This window comes from Ictidomys tridecemlineatus, chromosome X (genome assembly GCF_052094955.1).
Source record: "Ictidomys tridecemlineatus isolate mIctTri1 chromosome X, mIctTri1.hap1, whole genome shotgun sequence".
Classification (NCBI taxonomy): domain Eukaryota; kingdom Metazoa; phylum Chordata; class Mammalia; order Rodentia; family Sciuridae; genus Ictidomys; species Ictidomys tridecemlineatus.
The window spans coordinates 41,607,685-41,626,053 of record NC_135493.1 but is presented as its reverse complement, the minus strand read 5'-3'; positions in this window follow the sequence as shown (position 1 = coordinate 41,626,053).

Here is an 18,369-nt window from a genome sequence, read left to right as displayed (position 1 = left end):
AACCCTATTTCCAGGATTGCCTGCTTCTGTAACATTGTATTTTTCAGTGAGTCATCTTTGGCTGATTATTTCAGGCAACCACCAGCAGGTGGGAGTAGATTTGTTAGGAAGTGGGTGGTTTCCAGCACCTTAGAATCAAATTCTGTAATCAGCTCTTCATTTGTTAGGGAAAGCAAGGTGAAGCTGGAAGTTTTGACCCTAGATGCCCTTATAACTGCAGATTGCCAGATGGGAATGATGACAACAATTAATTCATTTCCAAACTGCATATCCCAGACCCACATGGAAAATGGCCAAAAAGACAGCAAACATATGAAAACACTAGTATAATTTGTACTTATTGAGCTTTTGCCTAGTTAATTTATTTGAATATCCTTCAATATCCAAATTTAATGGACTTGAATCTGAATGAATGGTCATTGTGTAGGGGAAAGATAAAACCACCCAGGAATTAACCCATCTGTGTTCTGACCCAATGGCCAGGTTGACAATGAGTATTACAGCTTGGCTACAGTGGGTGAGCTGGGAGGTAAGACAATATAAAAGATGTTAAAAGTCAACATGTAACATCTGGTCTGGTAAAGGTCTTACATTTAATGTATAATAAATGCTGGTCAAGTGAATTCATGAAGCAAGAAAGAGAGTTTGGGACCTGATTGTCCAAACTAAGAAATTCCATTTTTAAAAATGTTTAATTATATATGACAGTAGAATGTAGTTTGATAGAATATACATACATAGAGTATAACTTATTCTGTTTAGGTTCCCACTCAAGGTTTTACATGATGTGGAGTTACTCTGGTCATACATACAAATACAAGTCTAGGAAAGTTATGACCAGTGAATTCTCCTGTCCTTCCTATTCCCCTCCTTTCCCTTCATCCAGTATATTTCTATTATTCCCCTCCCCAACCTCCCTTGTTTTGGATTGGCATCCACAAATCAGAGAGAACATTTAGCCTTTGGTTTTTTGGGATTGACTTAAGGAAATTTTATTTCTAGTTTAGATCTTATGTGAAGCTTTTCAAGGACTTGTACATAGAAATGATACAATTCGACTGGTGCCTTAGAAGGAACTTTAGTTAATTCATGAAGAAGGAACTAGAATGAGCAGGTACTGGAGACAAGGAAAACATTTCAAGAAGTACCACACACTTCTGCTTTTGACAGTGTGAAACTAGGTGATTTTAACTAATTGTTGCAATGAAGAAAACTAAAATAACTGGATGGAGTATAAAAATAAATTATCTTTATTGAGAACTAAGAAATGATGAAGCTGGAAGCTAGATGACAGGAAAGGCCAATACTCAGTGTCACTTTTGCCTAAAGGCATTTGCTGAATCCAAAAGAAAGTGTTAATAAATTGAGCTGTTGCTTTATGGAAAAAAGGGACACAAATTGAAGCCCTGAGCCCAAATGAGTAGGGGATCTAGTAAGTTTCCCAGTCACATTCAGTGCAGACTCTGAATGACTACCTCTTCAGGATAATGGTGAACCAGCCCTTGCATGGACTTGCAGCCTAGCTACCAATCACCTGGGTGGTCCAAGTAATCTCAAGCTTTGAACTTGGATTAAAGTGGTCTTTAAAAGGTAGTGACAGAGAAGTCTGTCATTTGTCAAAAGCAAATGAAACTACTCTAAGGGCAGAAAGGTTCTGTTTTCCTAAGCCTGAAATTGGTCTTAAAAATAAATTTTCAATAATAGTACCCAGTCAAAGATAACTAGGCACACAAAGGAAAAATACCTTGTAAGTGATGGCCAGGAGAAAAAAAAAGAAATAACAAAAATTTCACAAAGACTTCAGATATCCAAATTATGAGACACAGATTCTAATCACTATGGTTTCCTGTAGTTTTAAAAAACAAAAGATAAGTTTTGAAATATCTTCAAGGAAAGACAAATAACAAATGACATAGTAAAATGAAAAATAATCAAATAAGATTTCTAAAACTAAAAACAAGTACAATTGAGAATTTAATGGATGTATTTAATGGAAAGCTAAACACAACTATTAAATAATAATAAATATAATATGAAAAATTAACATTATAGTTATTGAATTGCAAGATAGATCAGAAAAAAATCATTTAGAATTCTTCCACGAGAAATAGTCATAAATTGCATAAAGAAAAGATGGGATAAGTGACACCATGAATATAAGGGAAAAAAATCTAACATACATTTAAAGCTCAGACAGAAGAGAGAAATGGGGAAATTGATGGTCAAAAATTTTCTAGAACAGATGAAAGGCACTAATTGATCCACAAATTCTAGAAGCCCAGTAAATCCTAGGCAGGATAAATATAAATCTATTCCCTCACACATAGTAAACGTGCAGAAATCCAGAGAGAAAGATTATAACAATGATCCAAATTAGATGTAATGACTCTTGATCTTGGGCTGGAGCAGAATGAATTGAGACAGGAAATGGGCCTTTAGACAGTGGACCTTTTGAATGTCTTTTACTTAAAATTTCCATGAAACACTCTTTAATAAAGATATTATCCATTTATTTCCTAATTAGTAAAACAATTTTTTGAGTCAGTTTGTGGGAGCAACTTTATACCTAGAAGCCTTTCCCAATGGTCTTTGTCATACATTGAAAGCCATCATCCTACAAGTATATGTCTATCAGCTCATGAAACAAGAAAAAGGTGATTTCCATAACACTGAAATGCTAGTTGCAACTGAGCTCTAAGGCTAAATAATTGTGCTTTTATGTGACTTTCTAAAACAAAACAGAACAGAAGTGAATATTTGTAGAAATTCTTCCTTCTGCTTACTGTACAACTTTCACACACTTCCTAAGGAAAAGTGTATAAAATGAACAATTTTGTGGTTCCCAGGGCATCTTATTACATACTTGACCATATGCACTCACTGGCAGGGCCATCTATGCTTGGCAGGCATACAATTCCTGCAGGTGTTTATATTTGGAATAGAGCTAAAAATGTAATGTTCTGTCTTTTGTGAGAATGAGCTCTTTACTTGTTACTACAACTGCTCATACAAAGACTAAATGGCCACTTATCAGGAATATGGTTGAAGAAACTCTGCTTCATATTCAGGATGTTACTTTAGGGATTCTGTGGTCCCCTGAATCTCTGAAATTTTCTGACAGCAGTCTAAGCCAAAAACAGCTATATAGTTTTCTAAGGAGAATTTCAATTTTTTTGTGGTTGCTATTGTTGTTTCTGTTAAAAAATCTGCCAAGCATTCATCCTATTTGAAGGGAAAATAGCTCAGACCCCATCACCACCACCTCAAAAAACTGTTTTCCTTAGAAGACATATGGGGAGAGCAGATTTAATCCTATTGCCTAACACCAAGCCAATCAGAAAGCTGTTTGACAGTGAAGACATTAACCTGCTTTCATCTGTGGTAAGCATTATTACTAACAATTTTAAACAAGTGTAACAAATGGAGGGATTGCTGGATTTTTTCTGTCTTTGCAAATTTTCTCTTCACTTTTGCTAGGCATTCACATTTTTTTGTGAGTCACAGCTCTCTCTTCCAAGTCTGCAGAAACATGCCTTTTAACATTTATAGCATCTTCTAGTAGTATCTTCATCCCACATCATGGTAGAGCAGGAGAATGGGAAATTCTCCCATAACTATAAGTTTTTTTTTTTATTCCAAAGATTTGTTGTAGCATAGTATAACAAAAAGGGCATTTGACAACAAATCTCAAGATTTAGTGTCACAGCCTCTGAATCTAAGTTTTCTCATCTAAAATATGAACATGATAATTTCTTTTAAAAATAAAAAACAACTATGACAAAAGGGAATCCCTGTCTGTCCCAGTTTCTTGGCTCTGGGATTTCATCTCCCTGATTCCCTCAGCTTGATGTTTAATAATCTCCTTCTGGAAAAACTGCTGCCACTACCAGGCCTAGCCACCAGGGGTCCTCAGCATTCCTGGTCTAATTGAGACCAGGATTTTTCTTTTCTCTCTTTCCTTCCTTCCTTCCTTCCTTCCTTCCTTCCTTCCTTCCTTCCTTCCTTCCTTCTTTTCTTTTCTTTCTTCCTCCCTCCCTCCCTTCCTTCCTTCCTTCCTTCCTTCCTTCCTTCCTTTCTTCCTTTCTTCCTAATCTACAATCATTGTTTCCCCAGATGCTGGCAAGCTGGGTTGATACTTACAGAAGAAATCTTTTTCAGAAGCTCAGTTAAACAGAAGAGGGAAGCATAGAGAGCAGATACTTTTCTGAGGAAGAAGATTTAATGTTGGATGAACCTCTGCTTATACTCTTGAGTCTTAGTTAACACTAATTATTCTGCCCCTGATCAGGCTGTTGATGGTGTTGGGAGCATCCTGCCTCTGCTTCTGCTCCCAAGGAGTGAAAAACAAGGATCCTGTACCAATGATGAGTAGTGCCTCCTACCTCTTTGCAGGGTACAACCTGTGTGGCTACATGTGATGCCCTTGGTGGAGAAGTGATCCTGTCTTTTTAAAAAATTTAAATTTAAATTATTTTAAACTGATACATAAAATTGTACATATTTATTGGGCATCATGTGAGAGTATGATACATGTGTACAATGCATAATGTTTAAATCAGGTTAAACTCTTATCTCCACAAATATCATTTTTAAGCATGTATTTATTATGTGCATGTTGATACCTAAATTTCCCAGTACCACTTATTAAAATACCGTCATTTCTCCACTTCTGTATGTGGATATCTAGTTTTTCCAACACCATTTATTGAAGAGTCTGTTCTTTCTATACTATGTGTTCTCAGCAACTTTGTTAAAAACCAGTTGGCTGCAAATGCATGGTTTTACTTACAGGTTCTCAAATTCTGTTCCAATGGCCCATGTGTCTGTTTTGATGCCAATACCATTCTTTGTAGAATATGTTGAAGTCAGGTAGTGTGTTGCCTCCTGCTTTGTGATTTTTGCTCAAGATGACTTTGGCTAATTTGTGATTCATACAAATTTTAGAATGGGTTTTTATCATTCTGTGAAAACTATAATTATTATTTTGATAGGAATTGCATAGAATCTGAAGATATTTTGGGTAGTATAGGCATTTTAGCAATATTGATTCTTACAATCTGTGGATGTGGCATGTCTTTCTAATTGTGTGTGTGTATGTGCACATGTGTGCACACATATCCTCTTCAATTTCTTTCATCAATATTTTATAGTTTTCAATATAGACAATATTTCATTTCTTTGGTTAAATGTGTTCATGGGTATTTTTCATAGCAACTATAAATAGGATTCATTTATTGATTTTCATTTTAGATAATTTGCTATAATTTGTTATTAGCATTGTGTCAATCAATTTTCCTTCAATGTGACAAAAAATAAGATAAACAACCTAAGGGAGGAAAGGTTTATGTCCATCTAACAGTGCAAAATGTAGTTAGTCCATCTCTAAGAGTTGTTAAAATCTGAAATGTTCTAGCACTACTGAAGTATCCAAGTTCACGGACCCTCGTTTTAGTGTATCTCATCATTTGTTGCTCTTAACAGGTAGGGGTTATATATAGTGCTGGGCTAAATACACAGGAGAAGCTTGCAAATTGAAGGTTTGTCCATTCAAATGATCTGAACTTCAACACCCTGCTTTATTACTTCCAAGATGTCTGGACTGGCCCAAGCACATGTTCTTGTAGGAAAAAAAAAATCACCAAATAGGTTACAGAGCAGGTCACAAACCAGCCAATTAGAAAATTGGATGCCAATGATTTGATGATATCCATTGCACACACAAGTCTGGTCTGGTTGTTCTTCACATTATTTGCATATATATTCTCAATTTCACAATTGCAAGAATATTCTTCAGGAATACCTCATTTTTAATGTATTTTAAATTTTCACTCTTGTATGCTTTGCTTTTTATTGTTGTTGTTGTACCAGGGAATGATGAACCCAGGGGCACTTAACCACTGAGCCATATCCCCATACCTTTTTATTTATTTATTTTATTAGAGACAGTATCTTTCTGGATTGCTTAGGGCCTCACTAAGTTGCTGAGGCTGGCTTTGAACTTGTGATCCTTCTGCCTCAGCCTCCCAAGCCGATGGGATTACAGGAGTATGCCACCAGACCTGGACTGTTTTTTGCATTCAAAAACACCCAAAATATCCCTGCAACCCTCAAAAATCCCTAGTGTCTTTTATTTCTTCTTCTTCTTAAGCTCTAGGTTTTTTTTTTTCAATTTGTATGTATCGCTGGTTTTCCTATGGATCCACTGAAAAAATTAAGACAGAATCGCTACCTTCATATAACTAATATCATAGTGGGAAGAAGCAAATGATGTATCAAAACATAAATAATAAGATTATCTCACAAAATTATTTCTGTAGAAAACAAACAGTGTACTGTTATAGAGGGCAAAATTTGGCTACTTTAGGTTAAAATAAGATGACTGAAATTAAGTGAAATATTGACTCACATACCTATCTGGAGAATGAATACTAGAAGAAATGGTATAAATGCCAGGCCCTGAAGTAGGAAAGTCCTGGGTATGTTTCAGAAATGAAAAGAAACTCTACTTACTTTCTACTTGGCTACTTTATATTAGAAGAGATGTGACTGCAAGGAAATTATGAGCTTGGCTTTTATTATAAACAGCATAGGAAGCCACTGGAATGTTTTGGTCAAGAAGATTATAGGATCTACTTTCCATTTTTTAAAAGATTTTCATTAACTTCAGTATAGACTGTAGAATGTAGAGTGATCTTAAAGATCCAGAAATAACTTTAATGCATAAATATAAAGGAGGAATTGTGTGTTTACAAAGGTATTGAAAGAACCAGAAGAATAGTCTCTAGACTAAATTTCCAAAATTATTTCCCTAGACAACACCACAGAACTGGTACACTCAGGAGGAGAGAGAGTGAGTAAAGCATTGTCACAAGAGCTGGCTCTCAGATCAGACTGCTTCTGCTGAGATAATTACAAATTTTAGCTTTAAGACCACATTCTCCATCTATATAAGCAAAATAAACATTTCATGCCTTGCCTTTTGATATATAAAATACTATGATCAATACTCTGGGACCTTTTACCACTGCTGCGGAAGAAGCAGAAACTTCCCAAACCAGCCTCATTTGCAAAAATCAAAAACCACAGAAGAATCATGGACTGCCCTTCATTCCTCCTTCCAAATCTCATGCAGATTTGTCCATTTGGCAGAAACTAAGCCATGCATGAAATCTAGTACATACTGGTGGAAGTTCAGGAAATACAGTGTTGCTTTCTAGCCTGTATCAATCAGTTAGTCATGTAATAATTGGGGTTAAAATGTAGTTAAGTGAATTAATCTATGATATTTGCCATAGGAATAAAAATCAGAAGTGAGGAAACCAGTTAGGAGGCTATTGTAGTTTACCTGAAAAACGATAGTGACCTGGGTCAGAGTGAAAAAAAGAAAAGGTGTTAAAAAGTAGTTGGAATTATATTTTACTCTGAAAATAGGACTTGCTTATAGATTGGGTCAGAGTTGAGAAAAATATATAAAAGTGTGAAGATTAACACTTAACTTCCAGCCATGCCGAGCCACCTGATTTTCTTTGCAAACCAGCAAGCCTGGTTTAGGAGCTCCTCTTGTGTGTATCACAGCAACACACAATATTGGAATCACTTGTTTCACCATCTGTAGTACTACTAAATTATCACATCCCCAGGGGCAGAACATGTGTCTGGCTGTGCATGGCAAAATGCCTGGCAAGTGGTGCTGTCTCAATAAATATTGTTTATAAGACCAGATAAAAGAATACTGAATCACCTGAGTGTACCTGCTCAGAGGCCTGGTGACTACTCTATGCTAGGGGGCCCTTGTGATTCGTTGCTTATTGCTAGTATTGCTAGACTGGACTGCATATTTCTTCGTGCATTGAGAAACCCTTTGAGTAGTCAGAAACTGGAATCTAATTCTAAGTGAGGGACATGCGATTGATACTTACTCAAGCTGACACACATTATGCTCTGCTAAATTCCTCCTTTGCTTTCCATGTGGGTTCCAAGTACACTTATCCCTCATTTTAGCAAAATAGAAACATGAAGAAATCCTGCATTTTGTCTTGTGTTCCATTGTGAACCAGCCAGTTTCCACATGAATTTCTGAAACAAAGCTGCTAATAGGAAGGTACAGATGCTGAAGCCACTTCTATAGAAACTACCCAAGAGTGTGCCTGAAAAGTAAAAGGGAAACATTTGTTAATTCATTATGAACTGAGAGCTTTGAACAAAATTATATTTGAAATATTTAAATTGAGATATGACAATAAAACACCAAGTCCAATGATGAATTACAAGTTACGATGTTAAAAAGTGGTCCCACATGAGTCAGGTAGTTTATTCCACTGCTTAGTTAACAGCAACTGTCCTTCCAAGGTAAAACTATAATGTGTTATTAGTTGATTTGTAAATTGCTACTTGTAAATTAGGAGTGTAAAATCATAGTTTAAAAATGAATTCATTAGGATTAATTGGGCTCAGTACTTTGTATATTCCTTGGGGTTCCAAATTCTTCTTGAAACCTTGTCCATGTAGGAAAAGGCCTTTTAACATTTTCTGAACTCCAGGAAATCCCAGTTGGGGCAGACACATTTATGACACATCTCAGGCACTCACTCTCCTTGGATTGCATTCTCTAATCCTTCTATATACTAGCACTGTCCTGCCCCAACCAGTCACACAGCTCATTCTAAGAGCTAAGGATAAATCCAGACTGCTTCAGTAAGCCATATTTTCCCTTCCCACTGTCCTAATGAATGACCAGAATATGACCACTTAACTTTAGAAGAAGAAAAAGATCTTTCATTGTTTACTTGGTGATAATTTCAGGTGTTTCCATATGTTAACCTATTTTACTATATAAGGAATTCTTATTATTATGTCACTCTGGAGATGAGAAAACTGAGGCACAGTGAAGTTAGCTAAATTGCTTAGGATCACACAATTAATGAGTGGCAGAGCTAAGATTCAAACCTAAGCAGTATGGGTTCAGACTTCTGGGTCTAAACTTTGACTTCTACTATAGCTTCTTCCCTTCTGGCTAAAAACTGGGGATAATCATAGCATCTACTATATAGGGCTGCTTTGAGGATTATTCTCTTTTTTAAAGTCATCTGGAATAAGGTTATGGTTTTCTGATCCATGAGATGGTATAGAGAGCATACTTTGCAAATTAAGTTCCAGATATTATCTTCAAATTGAAACAAGCATTTCCATTTATTTTAATAAGCACAAAATGAAGTTCTGCATAGATAGAATGGCATAGAAATGCATTTTGGTGTAAAAAGCTCTCTTTATAGTTTACATTTAATGGAATACAAGAAGGGTTACTCCAACTTCATTTCCATAGCTGAATCCTAAATAGAAGCTATAAGTTCACAGCAAAAATTCCCTGAATGTAATAGTATTCTGAAAAGATTATGCACTTAAATATATGTGTACCCTGTCCCTTATATACTTTTTCCCTGATTTAGCCATGTTAATATTAACAAACATAACCTTGGTGACTGTTTGTCCAGTAGGGCATATTGCCAATTCATGTTCCACCTCAACCCAATATGCTCCATGTGGGAGAAAAGAAGTGTGGGGGAAACAATTCCCTATAATGAGAAATGTTCTCATAAACAACATCTGGAACATGGAAACTGTTAGAAAGTCTGTGGTGGATTCCTGTCATCTTGTTTTGTGAAAATGGATGATGCCCCCAAAATACTATACTTACCTCTGAATCTAGACCAGCCCACTCTGTAAATTCAAAGGATTAAATAGATGCAATACACCCACATTCTTAAGAGCAAACTAAAGAATTATTCATTGCTTAAAAACCCCATATGGCCCCCAAACAAGCAAAAGACTAAGTTAGTCAAACCACAAGCTAAGAAATAAATCAAATAAATAGTTTAACCAACCTTCCCACTTGAGTTTGACATTTAAATAAAAGAGAAAGGGACACCAGGGGAGCAAATGTAGTGCCTTATTAATTAATTAAGAACACCTGCTACTGCAACTGTCATGTATACCTAAAAAGAACAAATTTAAAAAAAAAGAACACCTAGGCAGCATTCAATGGAATTGATTAATTGTAGCCTCATTATTTTTCAATCAGACTCCTACACCAGCAAATAGTACCTAAATGTCTTCTATATTTTGTGTTTTAGGATATCACCTGTCAAATTTTTCAAGTAAAACCCACATGCAACCTGGTTAGGGTTCTTTGTTTATTTGTTAAATAGGATAGAGATTCAGGGGATGAATTATGGTGGACAAAAAGAGTTTGTTTTAAAAATGAGGAAGAATATGAAGAGAATGGAGCTATGCTTGAGTGAAATGAATATTCCAGACTTTTAAGGGAAATGAGACATAATCATACAGAAGGGAGGCTGAGGCAAGGAGAATCATAAGTTCAAGACTGGTGAAGGCAAATTAGTGAGACCCTGTCTTTTTTTTTTTTTAGAGAGAGAGGAGAGAGAGAGAAAGAGAGAGAGAGAGAGAGAGAGAGAGAGAGAGAGAGAGAGAGAGAATTTTAATATTTATTTTTTAGTTTTCAGTGGACACAAAATCTTTGTTTGTATGTGGTGCTGAGGATCGAACCCTGGGCCGCACGCATGCCAGGCGAGCGCACTACCACTTGATCCACATCCCCAGCCCTGAGACCCTGTCTTAAAATTAAAAAAAAAATTAAAAAGAATTAGCAGTGTAGCTCACTGATAGAGTACTTGACTGTCATTTTTGAAGCCCTGGGTTCAGTCCCTAGTACAGCAGAAAAATATACATAAAGAGGTACTATGGGATCCGGGCACAAAGAGAGTTGTATATTGCACATGGAATTAGAGCCCTCACATGGGGCTTTGGGAGAAGGGTATATAGTCTTGCATTTAAAAGAAGATGGAGTTCTGATAGAAGAAGGATTACTTAAATCTATAATAATGGATCACTTAGGGGAAGACCAGTAGCTTCTAGTCTGGATCCAAGTGTGCATGACAGGAAGGGCATAGAGAAGATAGATGGAAAGGTAAATGGCCTTATAAAGAAGGGATTAAAGAGGGGGCAAACACACCAGACGAGGAAATGAATAAGAAATATATTAGTAAAGTCTAGGTCAGTGATGAAAGCTTGAACTGAGGTTAGCAGCAGTGGTGTGAAAAGGTGCAGTGGAGAGAAGCATCATGGAGAAAAGCTTGAAGGAAAACCTGTAGAAGATATTGTAAACTACACATAAAAGCCTAGATAGCCAAGAAACACTGTTTCTCATTGTACTGACTTCTAATGTCTTCTCCCAAATGGGAGTCAAATATTAAAAAAAAACCACAGGAAATAGTAAATGAAAAGATTAGTATGGGAAGCCCCACTTAAATCAAGGAGTGAAATAAACATGCAGACATTTCATGGGCCTCTTTGATTACTGGAAAATCATGTATTGGTAAGAAAGGATGTCAAGCACAGCAGGAACAGACAGCACTGTGCACAGTATATTCAAATCTGTACCCTCACACCACCCCTGCTGCCGCCATTGATTTCAGATAGCATACACCCTCACCTCTAGGCCAATTTCTCCAAAAGGATCTAATTTGGGCCTGATGACTCCATTATGCTCAATGTGATCTCAATGACAACTTTTATGTCTACATTTCAATTGCTTGAAATTCTCAAAATTATTTTTAAATGATTGGAAAGGACTTCAATGCTCAAATTTTACAAATGAGGAAATTAAATGTAATAAAACATGACTTTTCCAAAGTTACATAGCCAGTGAGTGGTGGAGATGGAATGTGATCTCCTGAATCTACCAGATTCTGACACTGCCTTCATTAGACCCTAGTCTAAGTGAAAATTGATCAGTCTGTAAATTCCACCCATTACTTGAGTTATAACAATGCTTCAGGGAAAGATATAGTTGGGAGAAACCAATCTTCTAGTTCTTTTTCATCATCAAAACAATTGAGAAGCACTTGAGATCTGATAGATTACCAAAATAAATGATAAACAAGTTTTATAGCAGAGCCCTCAGAAAGAGTGCCGCCTATCCTTACCCTTTTTCAATTCTTCAACATGGCACTGTTTTCTGCTCTCTCTGTGCTCACTAATGAACCCTCTAATCAACAAATCTGTTGACCATGTCCAAGTCCTTATTTTTATGAGCTCCAAATTCTGGACATTCTCTCCAATCTTACTTTCTGGAATGATTCACAACAGCTGGGTTGGGTATTAAAGAAATTCTAGGAATGTTCTGGACAGGGAAGGGAAAGGAAAGATCACATATTTCAAATTCCTATTCAACATTAACATTTCTGTGACTGTATCAGTCAAAGCAAAAGTAAAATGTTCAAAATTAAATTATTCTTATATTACACCAAATACAAAAATTAATTCAAAATGTGTCAAAGACCAAAACCCAAGATTTAAAACTACAAGATTTTTAAGAAAAAAAAAAAAAACCAAAAAACATGTCTCCCTCTCACTTACTCTGTTGTACATTTAGGACTTCTTTTCTTTTAAGTAAACCAAGCAGGATTCCACCTTCAAGGTTTCCCAATTATTATTCCTTTTCTTAGAATCCTCTTCTCCTATATGGCTTTTGCTCTTATGTCTTTCAGGTCTCTGCTCAAATGCCACCTTCAGAATGAAACCTGCCCTGAGCAGCTTATTTAAAATAGCATCTCAACCTTCCAACCACCACTCTCTATTTGCTACACCTTCTTACTTTAATTTCCCCCATTGCACTTAACATATTTTAAGGATTATGCATTTTAGTTATTTTGTGGGTTGTGTACTTCCCCCTGCTAGAATATAAGTACCATGATAGTAAGGAGTTTTCAATGGTTTTTACACTGCTACATCCCAGTTCTCCTAAAGCACCTTGCAGATAATAGGTGTTCAATAAATGTTTGATGAATGAATGATGAGTCTTTGCATATGAGAATGGAGAAAGAGAAGAAAATGATATAGATGACTTATAGGCTACAATCAGATCATAACTGAATATTCATCCATTCATAGGAATTGAAGGGCCAAAATGAGAAGACATTTAATGAACTAAAATAAGGGATATTTTGGATGCACACTACCTATAAAGCATGGAGGAAGAGGAGTTCATAGGCTTCTATAATAATGGTACAGATGTTGATAGGAGTACTGGAGAAAAGGTACATCTGTCAAGATAGGTTAGATTTTGCTGAAATAAATGAACATCTCAGAATGTTGGCTTGATTTTTCAGCTTCCATGAGTTCAAATGAATATTAAAAGTTCTTTTACCCATCTGAGGACTCAGGGATCTAGGTTCCGCCCATCTTTGATGTTATCATCTCAATATCTGGTTTTCATGTTCACAGGGCCAGGGAAGAGAAAGCTTGAGGATCATGCACTGGCTCTCAAATGACTCATCCTAGAAATGGTATAAGTCACTAATATTCACATTTCATTATTTATAAATAATTACATGTTCCCATTTAATTGAAAGAGAGCTACAGCACAATTCACAATAGCCAAGTTATGGAACCCACCTAGGTGTCTGTCAGAGGTTGAATGGATAAAGAACATGTAGTATATATACAATGGAGTTTTATTCAGCCATAAAGAAAGACAAAATTGTGTTATCATCAGGGAAATGGATGGAAGTTGAGAACATTGTGTTAAGCAAAATAAGCCAGACTTAGAAAGTCAAGGGCCAGATTTTTTTTTTCTCATACATGGAAACAAGAGAGAAAAAGGAAAGAAAGATTGGGAAGTATCTCATGAAAATAGAAAGGAGAACAAGTAAAGTAGAGAAAGGGCCCCATGGGGAGGGAAGAGAGAAGGGAAAAGGGGAAATACTGAAATTGACCAAATTACGTTATGAGCACGTGTGAATATGTCACAATGTATTCCATTTTATGCATAATAATTATACTGCATCAATAAATCTTTTAAAGGGGGCAGTAGAATATGGGGACCATCCAAAATACTTGATTAGCACTACTGATAATGTCTCAGAGATCACAGAGTAAATAAATATCTCAGAATGATTTTGAAAAGTTCAGTGACTTAATGACAGGATTAAATTTCGAATTAGGAAATATTGCTGTTATCACAATGCAGAGTATATTGATTAGTCCTTCTAAGAAACTCTCTTGGTCAGGTAAAATATAACCTGAGGGGAAAACTGCCAGCTAAGATACAAGGATACAGTAATTAGGAGCAAAGGGAGTTGGAGTGAAATCTAAAATAATTGAGAACCAGTGCAAGATTAATGCAGGCCCCCTGACACCCAAAAGATAGTCACATTAGAAAGGAGCCCTTCTCACAAGCAAACTATGTATCTGGCAAGGAGTTAATATCCACAATATATAAGGAACTTGTAAAGCAGAGAAATTGATCTAAATATATTAGTGGACAACAAGTATATGAAAAAAAGTTCAATATAACTAATCAGCATCAGAGAACTGTGAATCAACAATATAAGGAGCTATCACCTTACCCCTATAAGAATAGTTATTATCAAAAGACTAAAAATATAAGTTCTAATTGAAAAACCAGCCTCTACCTCAGAGCAAAGCCTGTCCAAGGAAGGGACATGACCTTTGTCCTTGGAAAGACCCACAGAGCACTCCTGGGCACATTCCCACCCTGCTAAGTAGTTTATCTACAAATAACAGGAGAGATCTGCTGCACCAGGTGTCCCTGACTCAGTCAGGCTAGGTGGGGACCCATAAAAATCCCCTAGCAGCCACCAGTCAGCATGAGACAGGGAAATACCTGGGATGCCAGATGACCCTCCCAGTAATTTATGGTGTTAGGAAACCATGCAGTTCAGCACGAACACCCCTCTTGGCTTAAACCAATCAGTTCAAAGGAATCCCCCTCTTGTAGTAACCAATCACCCCTACCCAACTGGTTCCCTCCAGTGAATGTGCTAATCATGTTTTAGAGTTGTTATTTGATTTCCCCGCAGTGTGTGATGATTTGCTAAGAGATGCTATGATGTATGTGGGGGTCCCTGACTTCCCCAAAGACTGTATAAACCTGCTGCAAACCCTGGGCTCGGGGCCTCTCAGTGTCACCAGTTGCTGTGTGCGCACTTGGAGGACGGAGCTAGCTCTTTGCTATTTACATCGATCTCGGTCTCTGGTGGTCTTTTGGGGATCCCGAATTAGAGCATAACACTAATGAGGAGGTAGAATAAAAGGGAGCCCTAACATATTGTTGATAGAAATGTAAATTAGTATAGTCATTATAAATAAAATAGTACAGTGGTTTCTCAAAGAGTTAAAAGTAGAACTGCTTCCATGTTCACTGTAGTATTATTCACAATAGCCAAAAAAAAATGAAGAAAAAAAATGTAAGTATCCATCAACTGATGAGCAGATAAAGAAAATGCGGGACACGTACACAACAGAATAACATTCATACTTAAAAATGTTGAAATTTTGTCATTTGGAATATTGTGGATGGACTGAAGATCATTGAATTAAGTGGAATAAGCCAGGCACAAAAAGACAAATACCACATGATCTCTTTCATATGTAGAATCTAAAAATGTTAATCTCATACAAGTTGAGATTGGAATGCTAATTACCAGAGGTTTAGGACAGTAGAGCAGAGAGAGGAATGAGGAAAAGTTGGTCAAAGGGTACTGAGATAAGAGAAATGTGTTCTGTTTTCTATTGCACAGTGGAGTGACTAATGATAGCAATAATACTGCATATTTCAAAAAAAGCTGTAAGAAATGATTTTGAGCATTTTCATCACAAAGAATAATAATTTTTTGAGCAGATAGAGATGCTTACCCTAATTCAAACAATACATAATACATACATATCAAAACATCATAAGGTACCCTATAAATATGTACAATTTTTGCATGCCAATTTAAATTTTTTTGAAAAGGAAAATAAAGCTGGCTATGCAGTCTCATGCTTGTAATCCCAGTGACTTGGGAGGCTAAGGCAGGAGGATCACAAGTTTGAGGATACTAATGTGCTATTTTCTTTCCAAATATTTGAGTTTTCAAAGTTATCTTTTGGTTAACTTCTGCATAAGCATTATAATGAGAGAGCCTACTTTTTACAATTCTGATCCTTTGGAATTTATTGAAGCCTCCTTTTTCCTATTTTATGTTCTATTTCTATAAATGATAGATGTACTCAAAAGAACATGTAATCTATTTTTGTTGAGTATACAGTTTTATATTTATCATATACTTCAAACTTGTTATGGTGTTCACACCTTTTATAACATTGTTTTTTGCAAACTTTAACTTTCACATTCTGAGAGTGATGAATTAAAATATCTAGGGATGTCGGGGTTTGTAGACCCTTGTTCTCTTCTGACCTGTGGGAGAGATTGGGGAGAGCATGCCCCAACCAGGATGAGCCAAGAAAGGAGAGGGTCAACAGACCATCAGCACCCAGCCCTCCCTCGCCAATCAGATGTGTCAGGGAGACCAGTCAAAGCAGGATCTCAGTTTATTGAGAAAACACACACTGCTAGTATAATGTACAGGAGCCAATCAGGAAAAAGGTTAGCAGGGTGGGGAGAGTTCACATGTACACCCATCCTACAGGCTATAATGGGAGACATGAGCTGTCTGTGAGGGCAGAATGGTTCTGAGCCTATCCTAGAGGAGGTCTGATTTTTCTGCACAGCAATGCCTTCTGGCTGATCGCCAGGCACTATCTTAGCCACATGTGGCCCCAGGACCGGGAATCTGGTAGCAGCCAGCAAGTTAGGTTTCCTCTTTTCTGATGCAACATGCCCTACATCAAGTTAGGTTTCCTCCTTTCTGATGCAACATGCCCCACATATTACATCATGCCCTACATAGGTATAATTGTTAATGTATCTATTACTCTGTAAAGTCTTAATATTTTTATTACCTAATTATGTAATCTAACATTATAAGACCAAAAGCTGATATAACTATGAAGAGAAATAAACAATCATATTTGAATAATATACCTCTCTCAGTAATTAAGAAACAAGCAGAAAAAAATCAATAAACACATAGTAGACTTGAATGAAATCATTAACAAACTTGACCTAACTACATCTATATCTACCAAGAAAATAAAAAGCAATTTTTCAAGTACATATGTAACAGTTATAAAAATTGACTGTATCCATGGCCATTTAACAAGTTGTAAAATATTGAAAACACACAGATCTTATTATGACACAGTGGTTTAAAGCTAGAAATCAAAACCAAAATGCTAACTAGAAAATTCTAATGTTTGAAAGTAGTCCATTTAAAAGAATTCATGGATAAAGGAAGCAATTTATAATGAAGATTCAAAACAATTTGAACTAAAAAAACAATGAATATACTAAATAGCAAAATTTTGTGACATGCAGTTAAAGTAGAAATCAGAAGAGAAAAAGTCTCTTAATTAATGACTTTTTCCAAGAAGTTATAAGAATAAAATTGACTCAAGAAACTAATTATAAAATTAAATTAAAACTAAGTTTTGGGGATGTAGCTCAGTGGTAGAGCACTTGCCTAGCACTGGGTTTAATCCTCAGCACCACATAAAAATAAAATAAATAAATTTTTTTATTGGTTGTTCACAACATTACAAAGCTCTTGACATATCATATTTCATACATTAGATTGAAGTGAGTTATGAACTCCCAATTTTTACCCCAAATGCAGATTGCAGAATCACGTCGGTTACACATCCACAATTTTACATAATTCCCTATTAGTAACTGTTGTATTCTGCTACCTTTCCTATCCCCTACTATCCCCCCTCCCCTTCCCTCACATCTTCTCTCTCTACCCCATCTACTGTAATTCATTTCTCTCGTTGTTTATTTTCCCATTCCCCTCACAACCTCTTATATGTAATTTTGTATAGCAATGAGAGTCTCCCTTCATTTCCATGCAATTTCCCTTTTCTCTCCCTTTCCCTCCTATCTCATGACTCTGTTTAATATTAATCTTTTCTTCCTGCTCTTCCTCTCTGCTCTGTTCATAGTTGCTCTCATTATATCAAAGAAGACATTTGGTATTTGTTTTTTAGGGATTGGCTAGCTTCACTAAGCATAATCTGCTCTAGTGCCATCCATTTCCCTGCAAATTCTATGATTTTGTCATTTTTTAATGCTGCGTAATATTCCATGGTGTATAAATGCCACATTTTTTTTTTATCCATTCATCTATTGAAGGGCATCTGGGTTGGTTCCACAGTCTAGCTATTGTGAATTGTGCTGCTATGAACATCGATGTGGCAGTATCCCTGTAGTATGTTCTTTTAAGGTCTTCAAGGAATAGTCTGAGAAAGGCAATAGCTGGGTCAAATGGTGGTTCCATTCCCAGCTTTCCCAGGAATCTCCATACTGCTTTCCAAATTGGCCGCACCAATTTGCAGTCCCACCAGCAATGTACAGGTGTACCCTTTTCCCCACATCCTCACCAGCACTTG